Source organism: Triturus cristatus, chromosome 9 (assembly GCF_964204655.1).
Source record: "Triturus cristatus chromosome 9, aTriCri1.1, whole genome shotgun sequence".
NCBI classification, from domain to species: Eukaryota; Metazoa; Chordata; class Amphibia; order Caudata; family Salamandridae; genus Triturus; species Triturus cristatus.
Genome location: NC_140592.1, coordinates 613956002 through 613981337, shown reverse-complemented (window position 1 = coordinate 613981337; position 25336 = coordinate 613956002). Strand labels below are relative to the sequence as shown.

Sequence of the window (25336 nt, the reverse complement as noted above, 5' to 3'; positions counted from 1 at the left end):
AGGTGGGAACACCTCTCTTCCTCACTTGTTTTTCCCGCCGGTTCTCCCGCCCAAAGTGGGTGTCAGAACCAGTGGGGACCAGTTGCTGAGAGCAGCAAGTGGCCTGGGGAAGCTCACATAGGCGGCAAGCCTTTGAAGCTTCCCCTTCGTGAACCCTGCCCATCCTGGGGGAGGAGACCTGGCTCCTTGTCCAAGGATGTGCATTGTTTCAGGCGCCAGAGAGCAGCAGGCTCTCGAGCTAGGGGTCCAGAAACATGCCTGAAAGCAGCCACTAAGCCTGGACACTAGTGGTAGGTTCGTTTTCAGAGGGCATCTCTAAGATGCCCTCTATGTGCATTTTTCATTAAATCCCACACTGGCATCAGTGTGGGTTTAATGTGCTGAGAAGTTTGATATCAAACTTCTCAGTTTTCAGTGTAGTCATTATGGTGCTGTGGAGTTCGTAATGACAAACTCCCAGCACCATATACTCTTAATGGTAGCACTGCACTTACAATGTGTTAGAATGGGCTTAAACACTGTAGGGGTACAGGGCTCATGCAGTTGTACCCTCCCCACTGGTATAGTGCACCCAGCTAGAGGGGTGACTGATCTATGCCAGGGCAGTGGGTTGTAGGCACGGCACTTAGGGATGTGTGCCATGTCGACTCTTCAATTTGCTCAGCACCAAGACACGCAGCCTGTAAAGGCAGTGTGTGAGTGTCAGGGTACAGGCCCTCTAAGGGAGGCACAATAAGTGCTGCAGCCTTCTCTGGTCACAGTGCCCTGGGTACCTGTGGTACCATTTACCAGGGGCTGACCTGTGGCCAGAGATGCCAATTGGGTTTAGGCTTCAATGCAGTTTTAGGGAAAGAACATAGGCCCTGGGTTCCTGATTAGCAGGAGCCTAGGGAACACTCAGTCAAAATACATGAGCAATTCATCAAAAAGTGGGGGCAACCATGCAGAAAGAGGGCACTTTCTCACAATACTATCAGAAACCAATTTTAAAAATGCCCTTTGGACATACTTTGCCCGAATTTAGGACAATCACATTTCATGGCAGTCTAGAATCATTGATTATTTTTTTACAACATCCACTCATATGTGAGCCCTGGTATTCACAGCAGAAACAAATTTTGCTCTGCACTGACATAACATTTCTTATTTTTGGATTTAAAACTTCAAGAAGGTGAATAAATTGGCAGATGTTTTACTCAGTGCACTAGGTATCTGACTGACTAACTCATTTAAAGGTATACGGTCACACACATACATAGGTAATTTATTTTTGATAATTAACTTTTCGGTTATATTCTTTTGAAAGCACACAACAAATCTCTTCAGATCTACATTTAACCTTGGCAGAGAAGATCACTGCCTGTTTAAGATGGTGCTTACCCACACACCTGCCTTGATAATGTGGTTGGAGAAGCACTTAATAGCATAGAAAAGACCATTGCTCTACGGGCGATCAATCGGGGAACTCCACATGGGTGATAGGAGGACCCTCGATTCATTCATTTAGTAGGAAAGAGATTCTCGTTTGGTGGAAGTACAAGTCTGCATGACATATAGGAAGATACATATTGAGGTTAGATGGTTTGCAACTGACATATAAATTGAGTACCCTATGTTTTTCAGCCAGTCATAATACGCAGCATAGTGGCCATAACTCTACATTAATAACACTCATTTGATAAGGACTGTAAAACTGCAGCACAGATATGCATATCTATATCGAACACACAGCAGATGTACGCTAAACACAGATTTAAGTAATTAAAACAACCTAGCTCCATGGGGACTACGGGCGGTACTTGAAGTTCCACATACAACTATTCTGGGACACTATTTTGTTGGATTATAAATTCCAACTCCACCAGCAAATAAATGGAGCAATAAGAGGTTACACAGCCTTCACTTTGTATTCAGGCCGACATAGTTCATGAGCTACGATATCCACATCGACTAACACATGAAGTGGGAAACAGGAGACAACATAGTGTATGCTGTAGTATTTATGCCCATCCACAAAACTGGTGTGGGGGTCATCTGAAGGAAAGGGTGCTGCAGATTATCAATACAGTAGTTAACAACGCAAATCTCCAACCAATGAAACAATGTGTATTTTGTATCATGGTTCTCTACATCTAAACAGGCCTTCTTAGGAATCAAGGTGTTGAAAGAAGAAATCAGCAAGACTTTGAATCGCCTTCTGCAATTAATGAAGCAGTTACTCAATTCCTCTGGTCAGTGGCAGTGCTGCTGGATTACTTCACAATCATTCTCTGAAGCAGCCTTTGGCACTCACTGTTGGTTGATCTGCCCCGGAGGCCTAGCTCTAAACCAGGAAAAGTTTTTAAAAGCACTTGTTTGAACTATTTAACTCTTACAGTCGATCTGTCGCTGAGACCTTGCTCCAATTCCACAAAAATGTTTTTTTAAAAACAGCTTGGTAGAAAGCTTGGCTGAACCGCTCATGTGGTTGAGTTTGTCAGGCTTCAATCGAAACCTTACATATCCGCGCATTATTGGGAAAAACAGTTGCCATCGGCTGCCATGAACACAAAGCCGGTGCCCTGGGGCCCTGGCAAGAGCAGTGGGGTCAGGCGGTAGATGGAAGTATTGCAAGCACCAGGCGCTGGCCGCTTAGCGGACGGAGAGGCAGCATGGAGCTTTACTGAAGGGGAACTCCAACTATGCACCACTTAAGATGACATTGAGAGCATGACAGGGCCACCAAAAAGGTGACTGGTACCTCAACAATTGGGAGCTTGAAGATAGGGAAGTGATTAACAAGCTCCAAATAGATTCATCCCGCTATTTTGAGGAAAATAACGACTCCGTGTCCTCACCAGCGGTGCTCTGGTAGTTATATTAGGTAATCTTTTGAGACAAGGTGCAACACGGTAACTTGAAAGAATAGTTACGCTATGGAGTAAGCTTAGAAACAGTGAAAGGCAATACAATGAGACCAGGGATTAGGCAACACTACATCAACTGCAGGCCTTGAGCAAAGCCTTCTATACACTGACCCACATCACAGTGAAGAAATAATACTTAGCCACATTAAGCAAATTATATGAGGATGAAAATAAGCTGGGTCGTTTCTTAACCTGGTTAAGCAGATGAGAGGAATATGCCATATGGGTGGGAAAACTTATGGGAATGGATGGATCTCGGATTACAGACTGAGGAATAGAGTAGGCATTCACACAATACTACTGGGTGCTGTATGAGACGCAACACAAGTCCCAATGGTATACCAGTGGAGTCTTACAGATGAACCTTATCGATTCTCAGGCCCCACCTGCTGGCATGTTCAATAAAGCCTGGGAGATCTGAGAACTACCAGATTTAAGACACCACAATAGTGGTGATTCCCAAGGCAGGTAAACCTGGTAACGCATGTGCCTTGTACAGGCCCATCTCTCTCTGCTGACACAGAGGTTAAGATCTTGGCAAAAACCCTGGCCCTCCACTTGGTGAGTCATTGGCTCAATAGGACCAAACCAGATTAAAGTCCAACCAGGCTACACGATAGAACCCTCAACATTTAAATAACTGGCTTGATCCCGAGAGGGACAGCCAGGAGCCTCTGGGTATTCCTCTTTAAGGTACTGAGAACATTTGGGTTTGGCCTGGTCTTCTGTTGCTGGGTGGAGCTGCTGTACAGAAACCAGACGGCGAAGGTGAGGCTAAACAGGGCTCTTTTGGAGACATTCACATTAGGGAGGGGGGGGGGGGGGGGGACCATCCCTGTTTGCTCTCTGCATTGAGCCGCTGTCACATAGTGGTTTTTTTTTTAACCTCTTCAGTGCCCATGACGAGATAGTCTCGTCATGGAGCACGGTTGCGCTGTGCCCATGACGAGACTATCTCGTCATGAACCCCACCCACTAGTGCAACGCCCGGCACAGGTGAGGGAAAGGGCGTGGCACTGAAGGGGTTAAAGTGGTAGGTAAACCAGAAAAGGAGTAACTGTACGCTGATATTTTATTCTATCGTTCTGACTCTGAAATATTGATCCTCTCTGTATTCTGCAGCTTTGAGAAATGCATGTGATGTAAGATCAAATGAGATAGATCAATACTATATCAAATGTATGAAGGGAATCACATGATGCCAGTGCCACCAGAAGTTGAGGGCACAAGTGAGGGGTTCCGGTATCTGGGTATTGAGGTCACACTTGATAGGTCCTGGTTTTTGGAAAGGAATTTAAAGGTAGTTTACCAAGAGTTCCAAGAGAATGTGGCTAGATGGAGGCGATTGCCACTTTCACTCATGGGTAGAGCCTCTCTATTTAAGATAATCATCTTGCCTAGGTTTCTAGACTTCTTCTGAATGCCCCATGGCTATCCCTGACACTACCTTTGATAGGGTGGAAAAAACACAAAGTATTCTGCTTTGGGATGGAGGTGTCCCTCAACAGAAAAACCTATACAATGGTGAGATCCCATTGCGGTACATCAGAGTGTAGTATTGGGCCTCTCAGTTACAGGCAATAAACACATGGGGATTTTCCCCCAGAACCCACCCACAAACATAGTTAGAACGGACTCTGAAGGACGCAAACAAACATTCACATTGCATAAACAGCAGGTCTTTCAGGGTTTCTGCGGCCGACCAAGGCCTCCTTGGAGGCACAGGATAAAGCCACAAGATATGTTGAGTGTCTCTCTCTGGCTACTCCTCTTTGGAAAGGCAACAAACAGAGGAAGGTGCGGAAGCTTACACAATATAGAAAATTGGATGTGATAGGAATTGCCACCTTGGAGGATCTAGATGGAGGGTAGGAGATTGCGTCCCTTTGACTTAGACCTCTCTCAAGAGTTTCATTTCCTCCAGGTAAAGACCAAACCTGAAGGAATAATCCTAGAAGATAGTAGCCCTACCAAGAACAGAACATTGTCAGAATAAATTACCAGAAAGAGAGTTTCCCACAAAATTGCACACTTATAAACAGACCAGAGAATCTACAAAACCTTAGGATTTGTTTGGAGACAATAGTGGGCCGAATGAAGGCTATGGACTGGGAGATTGCATAAATGCATTTGCGGGAGGTAGCGATTAAAGTACACTTGATGCTTATTCAAATGAAAGAAAACAATAAGTTAACATTGGGAGGGTTCAGTCCCCTACATAACTGAGCTGTGAACTGGAGAGATGCTTTTTCCACATGATCTGGGAGTGTTACCAATGAAACGTCTTTAACGGAGATAATCCCTGAACTAGGAGATTCTGAGAGTGGTAGTTACAGCTGACCCATAGTTGTTCTCCTGGTGATACTGGGTGATGTAGATCTACCCAGGACACAGTTATTGTTTTTCTCACTTGGGGCTGGTCCTGGAAAAGAAGATATAGCGAGATGGTGGCAGAGCCAAAGGACATCACCTAAAGGTATGTGGATAGCTGGCAAGACTTATTGCATGGAAGCGGAAAGAGTTGTATACAAAGCCAGGCGATGTCCTAAACAGTTTAAAAAAAGTTTGAGGGGGTTGTACAGAGACTCCCAGGCATCAACAGAATCATCGCTGGGAGCGAGAAACATTCAAGCTGGTGGATCCAACCATGATAGTACAGAACCAGCTGACACCTCCTCTGATAGAGAGTGAATTGATTGCCCCAGCAGTATTCAATACATTGCTCAAAGAACTGTATGTGTGTATTAAACACCCTTACCTAACTGGGATATGCATCTCAGAAAATATTGTACACGTGTGCAGTCAAAGGTGGAAGTTGTTTGCTATGTACAACAATACTAATATTGATTTTTTTAAAAACATGGTTAAACTTTACTTGAGCTAGTGTCAGATGTCATCCTATTAACCAACTTTCTGTTCATTTCTGAATGTTATTGCTCTCCATACTTTGAGTAGTCTTATGGTTGACCACATATCACTCTTTCTAAATTTTCATGTTTTTCTGTCTCTCACCTAACCTGCATCCTTCTACTTTCTACTGAAACATCAACATCTCACTGTGCTCCACTGTACACGTTTGCTCACTGCCTGCCCCATATCTCTATTTGTCTCTTCTTGTAGCATGCTCTCCAGTCCTTCAGTGTTTATGTTAACCGGAGCTCTTATATGGGGCTGTGGTCAATAGCCTCCCTGTGATTTTTCACGTGTTCCAATACCTTTTGTTTGTGTACAATCAGATTCTTGTTTTTGTAACTATTTGATGAGAAGGTTCTCTATGAGAGAGATCCGGCAACTTAACTGTTGTGGTCATGTATAGGGCAATGATACCTTTTCAGTAGGCTGGCACTTTACAACCATGCAAAATAACTTAAATAAGTGCTTGAACAGCAAGTTACTTGCCTTCGGTAACTATTGTTCTGATGGATACACTACCTAACTGCAGATTCCTTACCTTGTGAATATTTTACAGGCATCAGACTAGATCACAAAACATTTTGAGCAGTACACCTGCATGACGGTAGGTGGTATTGTGAGTCTCCGCTCTACAGTTCTGCTCACAAAGGGATGAGCAGAGCAGCATGTAAGTGCCACCCTTGTGCACCGTCGGTTGATTTCTAGGCTGTCCAAGCCCTTAGATTCAGAGCTCATTAACATATTGGTATGACCTATGGCACAACTCTAGACTGGAACATTTTAGATTGAAAATGAGTCCAGTTGATTGATAGAACGAGGAGGTGGGAGGGTCAGTGCAGAATCTGCAGTTACAGTATCCACCAGAAAGATAATTGCCGAAGGTAAGTAACTTATTCTTCTAAAGGATAGTTTTAACCTTAGACTCCTCACCTTGTTAATACATAACAGTATCTCCCCACGTGGTAAGTCTGGGGACTGGCTCAGACCAAAAAGTCTGCAGGACCAAGCAGGTAAAATGCCCCTCTTGACAGACCAGAATGGTGAGGTAGTAGTGCTTTGTGAACGTATTTAATGACAACCATGTGACCCCCTGGGCATATATCATAGACAGATACTCTTCATGCCAATGAAGTAGTAACAGCTTTTGCTCTGGTGGAGTAAGTCCATAAACCTTCTGGGGGCTGATTTTTAGCAAGTGCGCAGCAGATAAAAAAAAAAAAGAGAGAACAATCCATTGGGATAAGGTCCTTTTTTGTTTGCACTGCCTTCCCTTTCTTTGCCTCAGAGAATCCTACGCAATGTTGATTCTTCACACAATGTTACCTTGTACGATCAGTGTAAAAGGTCCATGATCTTTTGAGGTCTAAATTATGGAGTCGCTTCTCCTCCTTCTTGGGATGGGGCGTAGGAAAGCATGCCGTAAGGGTAATAATCTGCCCAACATGAAACAATGTGACCTCTTTCGGTAGGAAAAAAGCTTGGGTTCTCAATGCTAGATTTTATGTGCGGCGGATTGACAGAGGTTGGAGCTTGCTCACAAGCCTAGCCTATATGGCAATAAAAAAGACTGCCTCAAGGTTAGAAGTTGCAGTGGGCTGCTATGCAGTGGCTCAAAGGGGGTTCACATCAAAAAAGTGACCCCCACTGTGGCACCACAAAAGGCTATAGCAGAAACAAATGCTGTAAACCTCTTCCAAATTACATCACAGCATGTGATTTAAACAAAAAACGGCTGAACCAGCAAACGCAAAATAATCAGAAAGGGCTGACAAATGATCTTTAATAGTGTCCACAGCAAGTCTTTGCTGGTCAAGGATATCACAATCAGCAACACTTCATACAACATGGCTTGTAATGGATAAATCTGACGGGTACCACACCAAGCCAAAAACGTGTCCCAATGGCTGATATCTATTGATTTGGTAGATTTTCTGCCAACATGACAGCAACTTCAGGAGAGAGGTCGAATGTACTAAACTGATGCTTCTTATTCTCCAAGCATGGAGCTGTAGATTGTGCGGCCCAGGTGAAGGACTGCCCTGACCAGACATAATATCCTCCTGAAGCTGCAGCTTGATCGGAGGACAGATCATGCCCAGGAGTTTCAGCTATCACACTCTCCTGACCTAATCTAGTGCCTCAAGGATGAGTTGGGCCAGGTCATTCCTGATTATCTTCAGAGTAGAAGTAGAGGCAGGAAGGCATTCAGGAGTCCCAAGCTTCACACTAGGCAGAATGCAGCTCCGAGAGACATCTGTTGTGGGAACTCCAGCGCACAAAAGTGCTGATATTGTGCATTCTTGGCAGTGGCAAAAAGATAGAGTAGAGAACTACCCACTCTTGGAAGACACTCTGCACCACTCCCGAAAGTAACCATTTGTGATCCCCTAAACATCAATGGCTGAGGTTGTCCGCCATGGCATTTAAAGATCCTGCAAGGTGGTTCACCACCAAGGACATCCCTTTGCGTACAACCAATTGCAGAGGGATAGAGCCTCTTGGCACAGGACCCCAATCCGTCCTACTTGGTGAGCAGAAAAACCTTTAATGCTAAGCAAAGTGCCGCCCCCAGCGCTGTGCCATCATGTGCCATGGTTTACAAGCGGCATGCAGAAGGACAAAATCCCAGCAGCCTCAGTCATCTCACGAAGATCCAGGGCAGAGGTTGAAACATTGGCATCATATCCTGAATGTTCTGGACTCTCCATTCCAGGGGAAAAGTAATATTTGTACCATGTCCAGACTGTTTCTAATTAAGGCAAGTGTCTGAGGAGTCAGATGTGACTTTGGCCTTATTTATAGAGAATCCCAACAATGTTAGGAATTTCGCCATCACCTGGAGGTGGTCTGGGACTGCCTGGAGTGAGTCCGGCTTCAATAGCCAGTCATCAAGTTAGGGGAAAGACTTGCACATTCGGCCTACAAATGTGTGCTGTGAACACTATTATCACTTTCATGAACATCTTAGGGGCATCGGTGAGACCTAAGCTGTGCACCACTAACTGAAAATGCGAATGGCCCACCTTGAACCTGTGGGCCAGTAAGGCGGGATATGGAAATAAGCATCTTGCAGGTTCAACTCTACCTTCTAGTTTCCTCGGTCCGGGGCAGACAGGACCTTGGCTAGCATGAGCATCTTTTATTTTCACTTTGATAGGAAAGCATGACAGGGCAAAGATCTAAAATCAAACAAAGCCTCCGTCCTTCTTTGGTACCAGCAACTAACAGGTGTAACACTGCCAGAACCCTTCTCTATGACTCCTTTGGTTAAAAGAGACTTCAATTCCTACCACTGGTCCTCTGTTAGCTGACCGAGTGGAGGTGGAAGGTGAGACGGAGCAAAAAGGAATGGAAGAGCGAAGCCCCGATGGACCAGTTGAATGACCCACTTGTCTGAAGTAACTGCTTGTCATCCTTAAAGGAAATGCTGGTTCCTGCTTCCCACAAGGTGGCTGTGTGTTGGGAAGGACACACAAAAGGGATTTTCAGATATGTCAGCTAGGGGTACGGGGTACTGAGCTGTATATTAGCCCTGTTGTCCAGGGCATTAAGTCAGTGAACCCCGCCCTTTGCCACGAAAAAGCTGGGAGGCCGGCTTGATCAGTGGTGTGGCAAGGTGTTGATCGGATTGAGAAACCCTGCCATAGCCACAAAGGGGGCAACATTGCTGGTGAAATTGCCTTACTGGTGTGGATAGGCCCAGGGAATGTACTGTGTCTTTGTTACCCTTAAACCTTTTCAGGGTTTAGTGTGCTTTCTCGTTGAAAATGTGGGATCCGCAAAAGTGAATGTATATTATGGATGCCTCAATATCTGCAGAGAAACATGTAGACATCAACTATGTGTGAAGTATGGGGGCCACTGTGTCCCAAAGTGTGTGGGAGTAGCGACCTTGGAGGCAGCTTACATCTACAGAGCACAAGGGAAGACTGGTTTAAGAGGAAATATGCTTGCCAAATGTTTTAATGTGCTTACACTCACGACCGGGTGGGGTGGTAGGTTTACTGTACTCGCAGATGCCTGTACCACCAAGCTCTGAGATGTAGGGTGTTCAGTCAAAAATTATTTGTCAAAAGGTTCTGGATGACGGCCTATCTGCCTGTTGACTAGGGGACCAGCCTGTAAGAGTCTTGTTAAAGGGCAACAGATGTTCCGTGTATTTCTGACCTGGCTGGAGGACCCCTGTGAGAACATTGTTTTTTTACTTCCATTGTGAGCAATTGTAGTCAAGCACTTCTGCCGCCCTTCGCATAACCACTGTGAAACAAGTGCTTTTCTCTTTCGCAGGGCAAGGAGGAGAGACCAGGCTGGTGTCTGGGAAAGTGTCCAGGCAACCGGCATTTTGTAATTCTCGGTACCAATTATTCTCTGTATATTGGGGGGAAAATTCATTCCCATCCGCAAAACTGTTGTTGTTCAAGTCCATGACAAAAATATTATGGAATTCTACCACATAGTAAAGGAAGTGTATTCAAATCAGGTGGGTTGCCAGAAGGATGTGCCCTACTGGTATAGGAGTGCAGCCTTGGTAGAGATGAGTTCAACTCAGTCAGCGAGCACGATGGGCTATGCTTCCTCCTCTGGCACTGGCGTCAATACAAAAGAAGCCAACGCAGGAGGTAAAGTCGGAACCAAATGTCAGCACTGAAACCAATGTGGAACCTGAAACAGGTTGGAGGGTCCAGATGGCACAGAAGGCAAAATCACAGGCGGGAGTCCGACTGGAGGCCTTCTGGCCTCCAGATCCTTGGGGCCAGAAGGTGCACCAGAGAGAGCAGGTAAAGTGAACCAGGGAATTTGGGCTGTAATGGGACTAAGCTTGGAAATGGCTCAGATGGAGGTAGAGATTGGGAGCGAGACCAAGCTACAGGTTGACAACCTTGCATCACCTCTGGAGTTCAAAAGTGGTAGGTAGGGGCCCAAGTCCGGCTTGGACTCTATACTTCTTTTTGGACTTACCTGATCACTTTGTCCATGAAAAAGATCTGCTGTAGGAACGACTTCGGGAGTGAGAACAGGATCTTCCTTTCGACTTCAACCCAACATGGAGTGGAGACATTTGGTGTTTGATGACAAAGGTATGGTCTTCCGATTCATCGGGACGCAGTCATTGCAGGCCCTGGAGTAGCTTTCAGACTCCAAGCACCAAAGGCATACCTCATACTAATCTGCCACAGGCATCTGCTTGCTACAGTCCCTACAAGGGGTGAGCCCTGTAGTTTTAGGAGGCGTCATTTCACTTCCACACTGGACTTTCAGACTGAATTTGGTGAAACGTATTTTGTGTGAACCCAAGGAGTGGCTCCAGATCCACATCTGAAAGGCATGTAAAGAAAAGAACTGACATCAGTGTGTATGGGTGGTGCATATATGCAGCTCCATTCGTCCCTTCGGGAGGGGAAGAAACAGCTGGTGCCAAAATCCAATGTAAGTTAATAGGGTGTGATAGGCCAAGATCTTGGTTTCCTCCAAGACAAAACAGTGATGAAGCACGGTCAGATACAGGCTGTAGACTTGCTCTATGGCTGACTGTCACTGAAGCACCCTTTGTGGATGGCCAGCATGTTGGGTAAAATGAGCTGTTTGTCCTAGTCAATAGTTTTATCTAAGGATTTAGAAGCGTTTTCAGGTATTAAGCTCCATTAGTTGGGAAAGAATGACTGCTGTAGCCAAACAGGGCTCCATAAGATCAGACACATCCTTTTTGCGGTCTTGTGGTAGCCTCTAACTTTGAGTTCAAAAGCTCCAGGACTCATCTTTTTGGCACACTGTCAAGCTGCTCCTCAAGTCACAAAATTACCAAAACTTGAATATCATTTCAGTATATGGTCCAATTACTCTTGCACTTTTAGGAACTCTTCAATGGAAACAAGATACAGACATCAGGAGCAAACACGGATCTCAACCCTGCTCCTGAGGACCTTAGTCTAAAGTTAATTTCCAACTTGGCCTATTGTTTTTCTCCAAGAAACAACAGCACACTAAGGCCTTGTATCTTGTTCTTCATCAAGGCAGTCAACAGCAGCTGCTGCTCCAGGATCAGTATTTCAAACCACTTTTTCTGTGGGAAGGAAGGATGCTAACATCCTAATCTGACATTTGAGAAGAGCTGCTGGATCAGGAGAGTGAAGCAGTATCAGTCTTTCTTAAAAAGGCAGAAGAAAGCCTAACAATCTTCACAATATCTTCTGACCTTCAGAATCAAGCATATAGGGTTAAGCTGTAATGGTTGGTGAGGATTCTTGAACATTTCCTTACAAAGTTCCCACTCTGCCCCTTCAAGATTTTGCAGCACTTCCTCTGACTTAAGTATCCACAGAAAGCACTATTTTCTACATTGTCTATGATGGTGTAAGAGTCTCAGGCCAATTTAGGTGTAATGGCAACTCAACCATGCACATCTGTTTGCCAATTATAACTAGGTACTACCCACTCTCAACCAGGAGAAAGCCCATGCAAACGCATGCTTGTTTTACTATACCTTCCCTTGGTGAGAGGTGTAGGTGGGCCTAAGTGAAAGCCAGCATCAAGGGACTTCTTCCCCGTGTACTGACTTTGAAATAGGGATGAAAATTCTAGAATGCCTGTCTTTGTTTAGGACAATGACCTTAATACCCTTGTTTTCCTCATGACAACCACATAAGCACTGGGGGCTGTCTCATTCAACTGTAAGCTCCTGCATTAATATTTCTCTTGTTGTGCTGGTAGTGGGCTCCCAGCCTGGATGCTGCACTAAAATCATCATGTCGTACTGGCAAGAGGACCTCCCAAAAATACTTCACATCTTTCTAGGCAGAACTTTGCACTCATGGAAATCTGATTAGCGACAGTATGAGAGTTCCTGCCTGGCACAACATTGATTGGGGCGACTCCAGTTTATAAAGAAAATAACAACAACATTTCCACAAATATAAGTTTGTTCATGAATTAGATTTGCACTAGCTTGCAAAATGCTGCTACAGTGAGTTTGTGTTGGTGTTCCTAAGGTAAGTTACACAGTTCCATTCTTTAAATATGAATACCAACAGCAAAGAGAACAATGCAGTGTAGGCTATCCGATGGTTGCACCAGTATGAATGCATATATTTTTAGACAACAAATGTAAGCGCTCAACTGTTAACCCCTTGAGTGCCCATGACGAGATGGTCTCGTCATGGGCCGCGGTTGCTCTGTGCCCATGACGAGACTATCTCGTCATGAACCCCGCCCGCTAATTCAACGCCCGGCACAGGGCGGGGAAAGGGCGGGGCACACAAGGGGTTAATGAACCCACTGCTAAGGAATCATAATACAAACAAATTTGGAAACAAATTAAACCAGAAGCACTCTTATCTACATCAATCCTATTTGTGGGATATTACAAAACAACAACACATTTCAAATTTCCTCCCATCAACGCAAATTATGCTCAGGTAACACTGAGATCCTCTTATCACACGGAGTAATGTATACATGTTAAAAATTATTTTATTATTGGTATTCTTTATGGACATGAGGAAAATAAAAATCTATGAGGCCTATGTGTCCCCATGTGCCCCCCCCGAACGCTTATGTGCACATACATGTAACCTATGTATTTCCCCTCCATGGCCTTTCTATCATGATGCTTATGCTATAACGTGGCCTGCCATCATCCAGTCTCCCATGAGAGAAACGACAAATCTGTATTGAGGCCTACACGTTTTTCATCATGTTTTCCTGCATTTTCATGAAGCCCATGTTTATGGCTCAGCCAGAGCCAAAAAGAGGTTTAATGCCTCAGAACGCTCTGAAAGCTACAGCTACGTATCCTTGGCCTTGCACACTTGGGCCTCAGCCAAAGGGGCCCCGACCGAGGTGTCGAGACAGTATTGAGCACGGTTATCTGCTTACTCTTACTGAAACCACATTCTTGCCTGGTGAAGGAGGAATGAACGCGACCCATCTGCAAGGAGGGAGCCCAGCCCTACTGTCTCTCTTTGTGAGATTGCAAAGCTCACGTCAGTAAAAAGCCCATAGCCCCCATGTAAGGCTTCTGCAGTAAATGAAGTAAATGAAGAAATAGATGCCACATCGGCTCTTGGTGATGAGCAACCTATGTCACAAATCAGTCCCTGCTCCAGACATCGGATATCAGATAATACAAGATGTGCTGGTCGTCTTGACACTGAAGGCCTCACTTCCAGACTTGTTCGGTTGCATAGCAACCCTCCCCACGTCAGTTACACGTCATGCTCGAGTTGAGCACAAGTAAGGCAAAGTTCCAGTACAATTCCAGCAGATCACGCAACCCCCTCCAGGTATCCACCCACACATGACAAATTACCCATTATCATCAAGTGGACGCCCACATGGACGCCCACCTTCACGCCTACTTACACGCCCACATGCTCTTATCTCATTCTCTCTTGCTCTTTTGCTTACGTACAATTGAGAAATGTATATATACTGTACTCTGTGAATAATGTTTTGAGAATATTGAGAATACTTTTGAGTCCCTTTCCAGATCCTTTTTTGGTGATGGTAATATTCTCCCTTTGACTCGAGTTATTGGAATAAATCCCTTTATGAACCTGATACCACAGACTCAGCCTCTTGCTTTATGCATGATCCTATTGATATTCTGAAATACATAGAGCGTAATATTTTATTTACCACACAATGGCGCCCGAACAGGGACATCTCTTTCCCCACACGCCGGAGATGAAGGTCCAGTTTTGCCCCTTCCATAGCCGTGACGGACTTCAAGCGCGCACGTCGCGGGTCTTCCCGCCAACTCCCTCAGGCCAACGAAGGGGACAGACTGCGACCAGGCATCCATACGAGGCGGTGAGGAACGCAGATTGTCCTACCCAGAGCCCACCTGCGAGAGAGCTGTGTCCGAGGTATACAGAGGCCCACCAGATTCCGAAGTTCCGAAGTATCCAAGTCACGAGTCGAGTCCAGTCCAGTCCAGTTTGGTCTAGTCCAGTTCAGTTCCGAGGCCTTCCGTTCCGTGCTACCCGGTGAGTACCGTTGCTGGGGAGGCAGTTAGACGTGCACATTAGGTTGTGCCGGTCAAGACGGGTTTGGGTACACAAATCCGGTCTGCACTGTTTCAGCAGTGTATCTGTACTGTTTAGCAGTATATCTAGTATGTCTTGCATATAATTCAGTATTCTCTAGTGTTAGTATTATGTCAGTAACTAGTTTCCTATTAGTTATCATCGTTCGTTAAATGTTAAATGTTAAATGTTTTAATATGTTTTAAAAATTGTGGTATGAATGAGTGTTCATTATTGTGTTTATTGTAATTTATTGTGTTCAAAATCAAGTAGCAAAGTTTAAAGATGCCGTTCTTTTCAAAATTAAGACAGATCAAAACTAGAAAAGGGGTACTCGAGGAAGCTGTTCCCATTCCACCTAGGGACACCCCAGGGTACTTTATGTACCATAAGCATGGCCTAGATGCCGTATTATTTCTTGATTTATGGGTGGACTACACCAAGGATCTAGCCGAAAGTCAGAGGTGGCCCGCAGTTGGGACATGGGATGCAGATTGCATCATGAGAGTAGAAGAAGAATTATGGAAAAAGAAAGCCAGACAGTAACAGAAAGATGCCATTGAGTTTTGGCGCAAGGAGTCACATAGGAGGACAGAGTAAGTGTTTCACGAAGCAGAGAGAAGTAGACTGGAGTCTGGAAAAGCCAAGGAAGAGATGTTACAGGAGGAAGTGGAGCAGGTGAAATGAGTGCAGGCTGACAGAGGAAGAAATACTGACGTTGCTGGTATTTATCCCGTCCTTTCAGAGGACCTAGCAAGAGTGGCCCCAGTAGAAAGACCAGTTAGAGTGCCACCGCAAGTACCACGATACATATAATAATGATATAGTAGCCCAAAGGTTCTTGAGCCTCCCACCAAACGAACAGCGCATAGCTGGTGTTTTCATGGTCCAACATTTGATTACGTTGTCAAAAGAAAATTGAGAGGGGTGTAGCTAGAGAAGGAGCAACACCTGTGATTTGATGACACCCCTAATGTACAAAGTGTTAATGAAAAATAATTAGTGAAAAGTTTAGCTTGAGAAAAATTGTGGGTATTTCGAATTTGCAAAATTGTTCCAGAATCCAGGTTTGTGTTCTTGGTGGTCCAGTGAGCCAATGTGCTGGGTCAAGACGGTAAGATTATGACCCCCTGAGAGCAAATTTTATATAAAAATAATTTTTCAATTGGGCGAATTATTGCAGTTTTTATGGAATTGAGTAGTCTTTTTGTCTTTGACAGCTTCAGAGTGAGGAGAAGGTGGGGGCTGTGTAGAGCAGTATGTGATACAGAAATCGGAGACAGATTCTGACCTTGTAGCCAGTGTAGGTGGGGGCCGGTGAGAGGAGCAGAACAGAGGCACTGCTTAGAAAGCTTCTCTGACATCGCATCTGTGTAATGCCTGCAGCCGGAACAACAAAAAAGTTGGCTGGCAGCCCAGGCTCAGGCCGCGCTGAGGGGCTATTTTTAGCTTCTCTGATAAGACAGGGCAGCTGAGAAATGTAAGTCGAGAAAGATTCCCTTGGTCTATTCTGTGCTAAACCAGTGCCCCGGGGAAATGTCTATGGAGAAGATTTGTTTTATTTTTTAGCAATTGTTATATTGCTTCTGGCCAGAAAGTAAAATGTTGCTCTTGCTTGGAATTTTAAGGGCTATAAGCCTATATAAAAACGATTTTCAAATTCAGACATTTTTTAATTGTGGCCACAAGCTGCCACCAGTTGCATTGGATAAATGATCCAGTGGTTAAAGGTCTGTGAGGAGAGATGAGAGGTGCGTCTTCGTCTGGGACATTAGGGTACATTGTGTTGACGAAGATGCATAGCTCATTTTTATAAAAAAAAACAAACAGGTTCGTGTGTTCTTCGTTTTTGATTATTCTTGCTGATTCTGTGTGTCAGACTTGACACGGTGATTTCAGATGGGGGTGTATAGGGCAGGTAAATCAGTTATTGATTATAAGCCTGACAAATTAAGCAGGCCAGAATGTTCGCCTCTGAGCTGTAGGTACTGTAATTGCGCATCGCTGCTCATTTATATATGTTAGTGTAATTGTCTATGCTTTCTGTGCTTGGTATACTGATGGCTTGGCCTATGTATTTTATATATGTTTTGTTTTTGTGTTGTATTGACCAGTATGTTTGGCATTAATACAAGTTCTCCTGGGCGTTACGGAGATGGACGTGACGACGTAAATCTTTGCGCAGCGCTTGGCTGGAACTTGTTCACAATTACTAAATTTCACAGACATGATATTACCTTTATCATGCTGTCAAAATAGCGGACAACACGTTATCAGTGCATGTCTAATTGGTATTGGTGATGAATAAAAGAAGAAAATAGTTATGCAAGACTTAAATATGTATCACATGACTGCCTTTCTCTTATAGACAGGCAGCCTCGGTCATATGTTTCCAGATTGGACATTAAGGAACCATTATGATCTATGCACTCGCATCTTACCTCTTGAAAGGCCTGTTTTAAATAAGGACTGCCACCCCAGAGTGACAAATGAGGCTCGGTATTTAGGGTAATGAGAAAATATCTGACAGGATTTCCTTTTTAAAGTTTGCTTTAGTAAGCTCATTCTTGTAAGTGGTGGCCCCAAAAGTTGACTTGTTTTTAAATTAGGCTGTTTATTGTATAGGTGGAAATTATTGCAGAATTACTGATTTCTTTAGCAGATGAATTATTAATTATCAACATTAACAACTGTTCTTAAACTTGGTTTTCCGAATATTTAGGTAATTTAGCATTCCTATTAGGGCCTCCTAGCATTAATATTGACTCCAGGTTGGTGTAGGTTCATGTAATAGGGACATTTGCATATGAGATGTCATTTGGCCAGCTTATGAGCTAACACAATGAGGTTTGTACATTAATTTGAAGGATTTCTCGCCGTTTCAAATACGCTGTGTATCTCCTATAATTTTGCTTACGCCCAGTAGCTACACACAGGGATTAATAGTGTTGACAAGACACAGGGTTTGATAGTGTTTGACAGCAGTGAAATCTGTTTCAGATTTCCTCCTGTCAAAAAGGGGGGGGAAGGAGGAGAATATTGGCTTTCTGCTGGCCCCTGAGGAGGTTCGCTTCCCGCTAGCCCCTTAAGAAATTAAGCCCCTTAGAAATTAGCCCCCTTAGAAATTAAGCCGAGGAAATAGGTATGGTGTTTTCCCCTTTTTCTCATGTTTTATTGTGATCTTTCAGGGGTATTAGTCCAAGCCCCTAATACAGCTTCTACTAAAGTCCTCCCTTGGACACAAGAACACACTGTGGCATTTGAAGAATTAAAGAGAGCTTTATGTCAAGCACCAGTTTTAGCAAACCCTGATTACAACAAATCGTTTATGCTTTTTGTGACAGAGCGGGATGGAACAGCACTATCTGTCCTAACACAAGATCATGCAGGAAAACACAAGCCCTGTGCTTATTTTTCTAGTACATTAGACCCAGTAGCACAGGCTTTGCCTGCGTGCCTAAAATCAGTTGCAGCAACGGCCTTAGCCATAAGACAAAGTGACTCGATAGTGCTGGGCCACCCTCTGACAGTACAAGTACCACACGCAGTAGAGGTTCTCTTGAACCGGACACAAACACAACACCTGACTGTAGCTAGACTGACAGGCTATGAGCCAACGTTATTTCAACCACACATAGAGATCAGACGATGCAACATACTGAATCCTGCTACCCTTTTGCCCTCCAGTACAGAAAGCGTTTCACCACACGACTGTGTTGAAGTAATACATACCGTGACTAAACCAAGACAAGACTTGACAGACGTTGCACTCCCAGACCCCGACCTAACACTATAAGTTGACGGCTCATGCATGAGGACAGGGGCGGGAGAATTAGTGGCAGCATATGCAGTGACTACTGATACTGTAATAATAGAGACTAAAAGAATAGACATATTGTCAGCACAAGCAGCAGAGCTCATCGCCCTGACACAAGCGTGCATAAGAGCTAAGCACCTGAGAGTAAACATTTACACCGATTCTGTGGCGAGAAAGAGGTTTCTTGACCTCTCATGGGGCCAAGATACAGCATGGCCCCCTTATTCAAGCCCTAATGGAAGCAATACATTTACCAACAGCCATAGCTATCCTAAAATGTAAAGCACATACTAGAGCCACAGATACCATTTCCCAAGGCAATGATCTGGCAGACCGAACAGCTAAACAGACAGCTCAGACCCCACTAGACATGACAAAATCACAGATACTATCACTGCCAAAGCCATGACAGTTAGGGATCCTTCCAAGGATGTACAAGACATACAGACACATGCTACTGTAGACGAATTAAAGAAATGATCGGAACAAGGAGGGGTACTGACTGATCAGGGTTGGATGACAAAGGGCAAATCCACATGGTTTCTTCCTGATTCAATGGTACAAATAATCATAAATACCGCACATAGTCCTGCACACTTAGGAGAGAAAGCAATGCTAGACAGCTTACAGAATATATGGTTCTCTTTTACATGCGAATGGTAGCTCATTCTAGAACAGGCTTATCTCCCTATGAAGTGGTCTTTGGTAGACCACCAAATATGTGGGGCACTCCAATGCCTAAAAGATTACTGATGCTGACAGATTACTTGGCTTCCTTGATGTCTGCACTACTCTCTTGTTGTTCGCAGGTTGCTGCCGCCTTCCCTGACAACACCCAGGTCAAAGAATACTCCATCGCTCCTGGATGGAAGGCGCCAAAGTCAGTGCTCTGGACCACGGGGACGGCCGTTAAAGTCAAAGGGCGGAAAGGATGGTTGCACCTTCACCACTCTTTTACAAAGGAAAAAGACTTTGAACTTGGATTTTGAACACCATTTTCTAGAGGAGACTCCCCAGCAGTTTCCACAAAGCTAAACTTAGATCTAAAAAGTCAGAACCCGTTTGATCAATTAAGTCCACTAGGTGGTGAAGCGGTTGAACATGTATTCTGGCTTGCATAAGATCTTGGACAATAACATTGATAAAAAAGAGCAAGATGTGCATCACGATAATATGTATCAGCTTAATACTACATGCCATTTTTCCTCCTATTGCCTCACTTTTATACTCCTCCACTAATGATACCATAAAGCACACATTTAGTGATCTGCCATCCCATGAGCTATCATATCGACTTGCCTTACGCAACAATACCTTTATTCAGATGCTGCACCATTCATATCAGACTAGCAATGCTACAGACTGCTGGGTCTGTGGCCGATTTCCCCCGTATCAGAAGGTAAAGGGAGCGTTGCCTCTTTTTCCTTTTCCGTTCTCCCATAATGGTTCTTGCGGAGCATGGTTTGCCTTAATGACATCCATCAACGGTGATGCCAAAGAATACAAAGCAATAACAAGGCTCCACAAGATTGCCCAAAACATACATCAAGACCCAGGCACGTGGACATGGTCCGGTTGGCTCTGGGGATTAATATCGGCTTGGGGATGGAAAGTGTTGACCGTCTGTGGGTTGATACTATTAATGATATTCAGTTGTTGCCTATGTCTGCAGTGTGGCCCGGCCATTTGTGGCCTGTGTGCTACTGCATGTGTTCCACATCCCTATTTACAAAGCATTGAAAATGGAAAAATAATGCTGCAAGAACAGATCGACTGTCTCATGAAAATAGACGTTACATAGGGGGTTCACTAAGGTACAAGGAGGGAATGAGGAAAATAAAAATCTATGAGGCCTATGTGTCCCCATGTGCCCCCCCCGAACGCTTATGTGCACATACATGTAACCTATGTATTTCCCCTCCATGGCCTTTCTATCATGATGCTTATGCTATAACGTGGCCTGCCATCATCCAGTCTCCCATGAGAGAAACAACAAATCTGTATTGAGGCCTACACGTTTTTCATCATGTTTTCCTGCATTTTCATGAAGCCCATGTTTATGGCTCAGCCAGAGCCAAAAAGAGGTTTAATGCCTCAGAACGCTCTGAAAGCTACAGCTACGTATCCTTGGCCTTGCACACTTGGGCCTCAGCCAAAGGGGCCCCGACCGAGGTGTCGAGACAGTATTGAGCACGGTTATCTGCTTACTCTTACTGAAAACACATTCTTGCCTGGTGAAGGAGGAATGAACGCGACCCATCTGCAAGGAGGGAGCCCAGCCCTACTGTCTCTCTTTGTGAGATTGCAAAGCTCACGTCAGTAAAAAGCCCATAGCCCCCATGTAAGGCTTCTGCAGTAAATGAAGTAAATGAAGAAATAGATGCCACATCGGCTCTTGGTGATGAGTAACCTATGTCACAAATCAGTCCCTGCTCCAGACATCGGATATCAGATAATACAAGATGTGCTGGTCGTCTTGACACTGAAGGCCTCACTTCCAGACTTGTTCGGTTGCATAGCAACCCTCCCCACGTCAGTTACACGTCATGCTCGAGTTGAGCACAAGTAAGGCAAAGTTCCAGTACAATTCCAGCAGATCACGCAACCCCCTCCAGGTATCCACCCACACATGACAAATTACCCATTATCATCAAGTGGACGCCCACATGGACGCCCACCTTCACGCCTACTTACACGCCCACATGCTCTTATCTCATTCTCTCTTGCTCTTTTGCTTACGTACAATTGAGAAATGTATATATACTGTACTCTGTGAATAATGTTTTGAGAATATTGAGAATACTTTTGAGTCCCTTTCCAGATCCTTTTTTGGTGATGGTAATATTCTCCCTTTGACTCGAGTTATTGGAATAAATCCCTTTATGAACCTGATACCACAGACTCAGCCTCTTGCTTTATGCATGATCCTATTGATAGTCTGAATTACATAGAGCGTAATATTTTATTTACCACAGACACATGTCAATCAGCCCAGCCAATGCATTTTGTCCATAAGGGTTTGATTCTTGCAAACAAATCTGTATATCCAGTTGTAATGCGTCGGTACAAAACTGTGAATTCTCTCCTAGTGGCCAGAAAAACAAATCTGTTCTTCTTTAAACTCCAATTCAGAGTCCTTTTAGTTACATACAATAGTCATTACTATCCACAAAAAAGTATCCATCCAATCAATAGTAAAAAATATTGAATCCTTCAAGTAGTATTTGTGTAAAGGAACGCCCAAAAAATGCAACCAAGCACGCAAAATCCTGTAAACAGAAGAACAGATTGATTTAGGACGTAGAACGCCAAGTAAAGGGTCTGCTAACAATTCAACAGAAGTAAGTTGTAAATCCAGTACAACCGAAACTTGAATGAGCATGTCCACCAGAGTCGAACTCCCCTCTGTAGTCAAACCAGCAGGAGACAGGAGGTTGGAGAGTATTTTAAGCCACTGCCATCACCCAAGTCAAGTAACCTGATAGACTGCATAGGGGTGGGACCATTTCCGAAATGGGAGAGGGACACACAACACCTTCTATTGTGCTTCCACAACCATGGTCCTAGGAAGGAAATCTAGAGGAAGGGACACTGAGAAGGTCTGCTCCATCGGCGCTGCATCCAACGCCGTAAACAAAGCTGGCTGACGCTGACAAGGTCACGCCTCGAGATCTGAAGGAGCGTCGATGGCACCACCATGGTATGTTATGTTATGTTATTTTTATTTGTACCGCGCACAGCTGCCCCAGCAAAGGGGCGTCCTAGCGCTTTGAGAAGGTGAACACAACACAGCACTAAAAGCGGACAAAAGGAGACGAGACACAACAGATAAACTAAACAAATAAAAAGGTCTTGATAGCCCGTCTAAACTGAAGGAGCTCATCGATGGGCCGGATTTGTGGAGGAAGAGAATTCCACCAACTCGCTGCCAGGACTCGAAAGGAGCGGCCACCAATTCTGCTCAACTTAAAACGCGGGACCACTGCTAAGTTCTGGCCTAGCGATCTAAGAGTGCGAGAGGGGACATAGGGGATCAGCAATTTCTCCAAGAGTTGTGGGGGAGTACCCTTTAGGATTTTAAATGCAAAGCAGAGAACCTTAAATCTAATCCTCTGCTGCACAGGGAGACAGTGGAGAGAGCGCAGAGTATTGGACACCGAGCATCGCCTAGGCAGACCTGTCACCAGTCAGGCCGCAGCGTTTTGAACCCGCTGGAGCCGCAGAAATTCTGACTGGTTTATCCCCGCCAGTAGGGAGCTGGCATAATCCAGCCTGGACAGCACTGATGCTTGGACCACCAGCTGTCTTGTGGGTGCATCAAAGAATTTGAGGATGGGTCGAAGTCCTCTGATGATGCCATAGCAAGAAGCCGCCACTTTTCTTGGTATGACAGATGAAACTCAGAGAAGGATCAAGCCACACCCCCAAGTTTTTTTATCTCTGCCGCTGGGAGGGGAGTCACACCCAACTCTGAAGGCCACCATTTGTCATCCCACAAAGCCACCTGTTTACCAACCACCATAATCTCCGTCTTCTTGGTGTTTAACTGGAGACAGTTGGAATTCATCCAGTTAGCCACTTCCCGCAGACCATCACAGAACCTGGGAGCCTCCAGGTCTGAGTCCCCACTCAGTGTGACCGCCAGCTGCGTGTCATCTGCGTAAGAGACCATGGTCAGGTCCCACCGCTTGACGACCGCAGCCAACGGTCTCACATACAGATTGAAAAGGGTGGGACTCAGTGAAGACCCCTGTGGGACTCCCTGGTCTAGCGGGTAGGATGACGACTTACCGGGCGGGATTGCCACCTGGAATGACCTATCCGTAAGGAAGGAACGAAACCAGTGCAAGGTTGAGCCAGAAACGCCCACCTCCTCAAGACGCCAAATCAGAATCCCGTGCGAGACCGTGTCGAAGGCGGCACTAAGATCTAATAACAGTAGTGCCGCCTTCCGACCGGAATCCAGCACGGAACGCAGATGCTCGACCATCGAGAGAAGGGCCGTCTCCGTGCTGTAACCCGCACGGAACCCGTTCTGGGTAGGGTCGAGAATGTTAAGCCTACCAAGATGGTCTGTAAGAGTGGTATTCACATGGGCCTCCGCTATTTTCGTGGCCGAAGGGAGATAGGGCGGTAGCTTTCAGGTTTAAGGGGGTTAAGGGTCGCCTTCTTCAGAATTGGCGTGACTACTGCCTGCTTCCATCTAACGGAAACCACTCCAGAAGAGAGAGACAGGTTGATCAAGGACAGCACCGGGGTACGGCAAACCGGTGCCAGGGTCTTGAGTTGGGCCGGTTTCAGCGGGTCTGCCGGAGATCCAGACTTGATTTTGGCGCTGAGAAAGTCAAACACTTCCAGAGATAAGGGGGGTAAGATGGAAAGACATTCCCCCTCACCTAAGGTGCGACCAACCTGCTCTAGCATCAGGGAGCCCGTTGGGAAAGTGCGATAGATGGCTTGCACTTTTTCATGGAAGAAAGAGGCCAAACCCTCACAATGTGAGTCTGAGCATATTTCCACTGCAGTTGCTCTCTTCGCCATTAAGTCCTTTAATACTTTAAAAATAAGTTTCGATGGATTGGCAGAGTTCTGAAACTGTTGAGCATAAAAGGAAGCGCGAGTTTGACACACTGCCCTGTGATAAATCTTGACCTTGGCCAGATAACATATTTTCAGATCTGGGTCATACGACTTCCTCCATAATCTTTCGGCCTGTCTACAGGCCCTCTTAAGAGATGCCAAGGAAGTGTCATACCAAGGGCTCGGCTCCTTCCGGTGACACTTGGACCAACACATAGGAATCAGAGAATCGAGGGCACCAGATATCCACTCACAGAAAGAGTCGTATCCACAATCGACCTCGGTGAGCGGACCTAAAGGAACCTTCTCGAGCTGATGGTAAAAATCCTCCAGTCTTAATTTGTTCCAGTGTCGTTTAAGAACGTGTCTATCCTGAGATAGAAAAGGAGAGTCAGACAAAGAGCATGCCGTTTTCACCAGCATGTGGTCTGTCCAGACCAACTGGGAGGAACCAAGAACTCTGAGTCCTTCTAGATTTGTGAAGAACGGGTCAAGAATATGACCACCTTTATGTGTGGGGAAAGTAATCATCTGCGAGAGCTGTAAAGCCTCAAGATCCGCCAGAAAGCTCCTAATAGAGGGTAAAGAAGGGCAGTCCAAATGGAGATTAAGATCTCCCACAACATTAAAATTTGCGCATCCTAGTGCCTCTATGCTAATATACTCAGGAAGAGCAGCCCTAAAAACAGAGTCACAGCCCGGAGGCCGGTAAATTAATAGCCCAGAGAAGGTAAACTGGTGACTAAATGCTATTTTAAATAGGGCACCCTCACACCCCAAAAGTTCAGCGGCTTTCCACTCGCAGGGATACACTATGGTACCATATACTAAGGACTTATAAGTAGGTTAAATGTGCCACTAAATAGCTGGCAGACAAGAGCCTGACGCAGACATTGGAGTCAGCAGACCAGAAGCCGAAGGTGGTAGCCTCGATGGGCTGTGCACTGGCATCGCTAAGGTGTCAGAAACAGGCGGCCAAACTGAAGCAGAGGGAGAACCCATCGGCTTGGGAAGAGGCATGACCTCACGCACTGCCGTGGTTCCCAAGGGTGCTCCAGAGGATTGTGACAAACCAAAAATAGAATGAAAAGATTGAG

At 45.2% G+C, this 25336-nt stretch overlaps 1 protein-coding gene across 1 annotated transcript in view; it reads right to left on the bottom strand.

Annotated features, from left to right (window-relative positions):
- Positions 1 to 25336, bottom strand: part of WDR62 (WD repeat domain 62) — a 699214-nt gene that overhangs the window by 246227 nt on the left and 427651 nt on the right. The window lies entirely within an intron of this gene.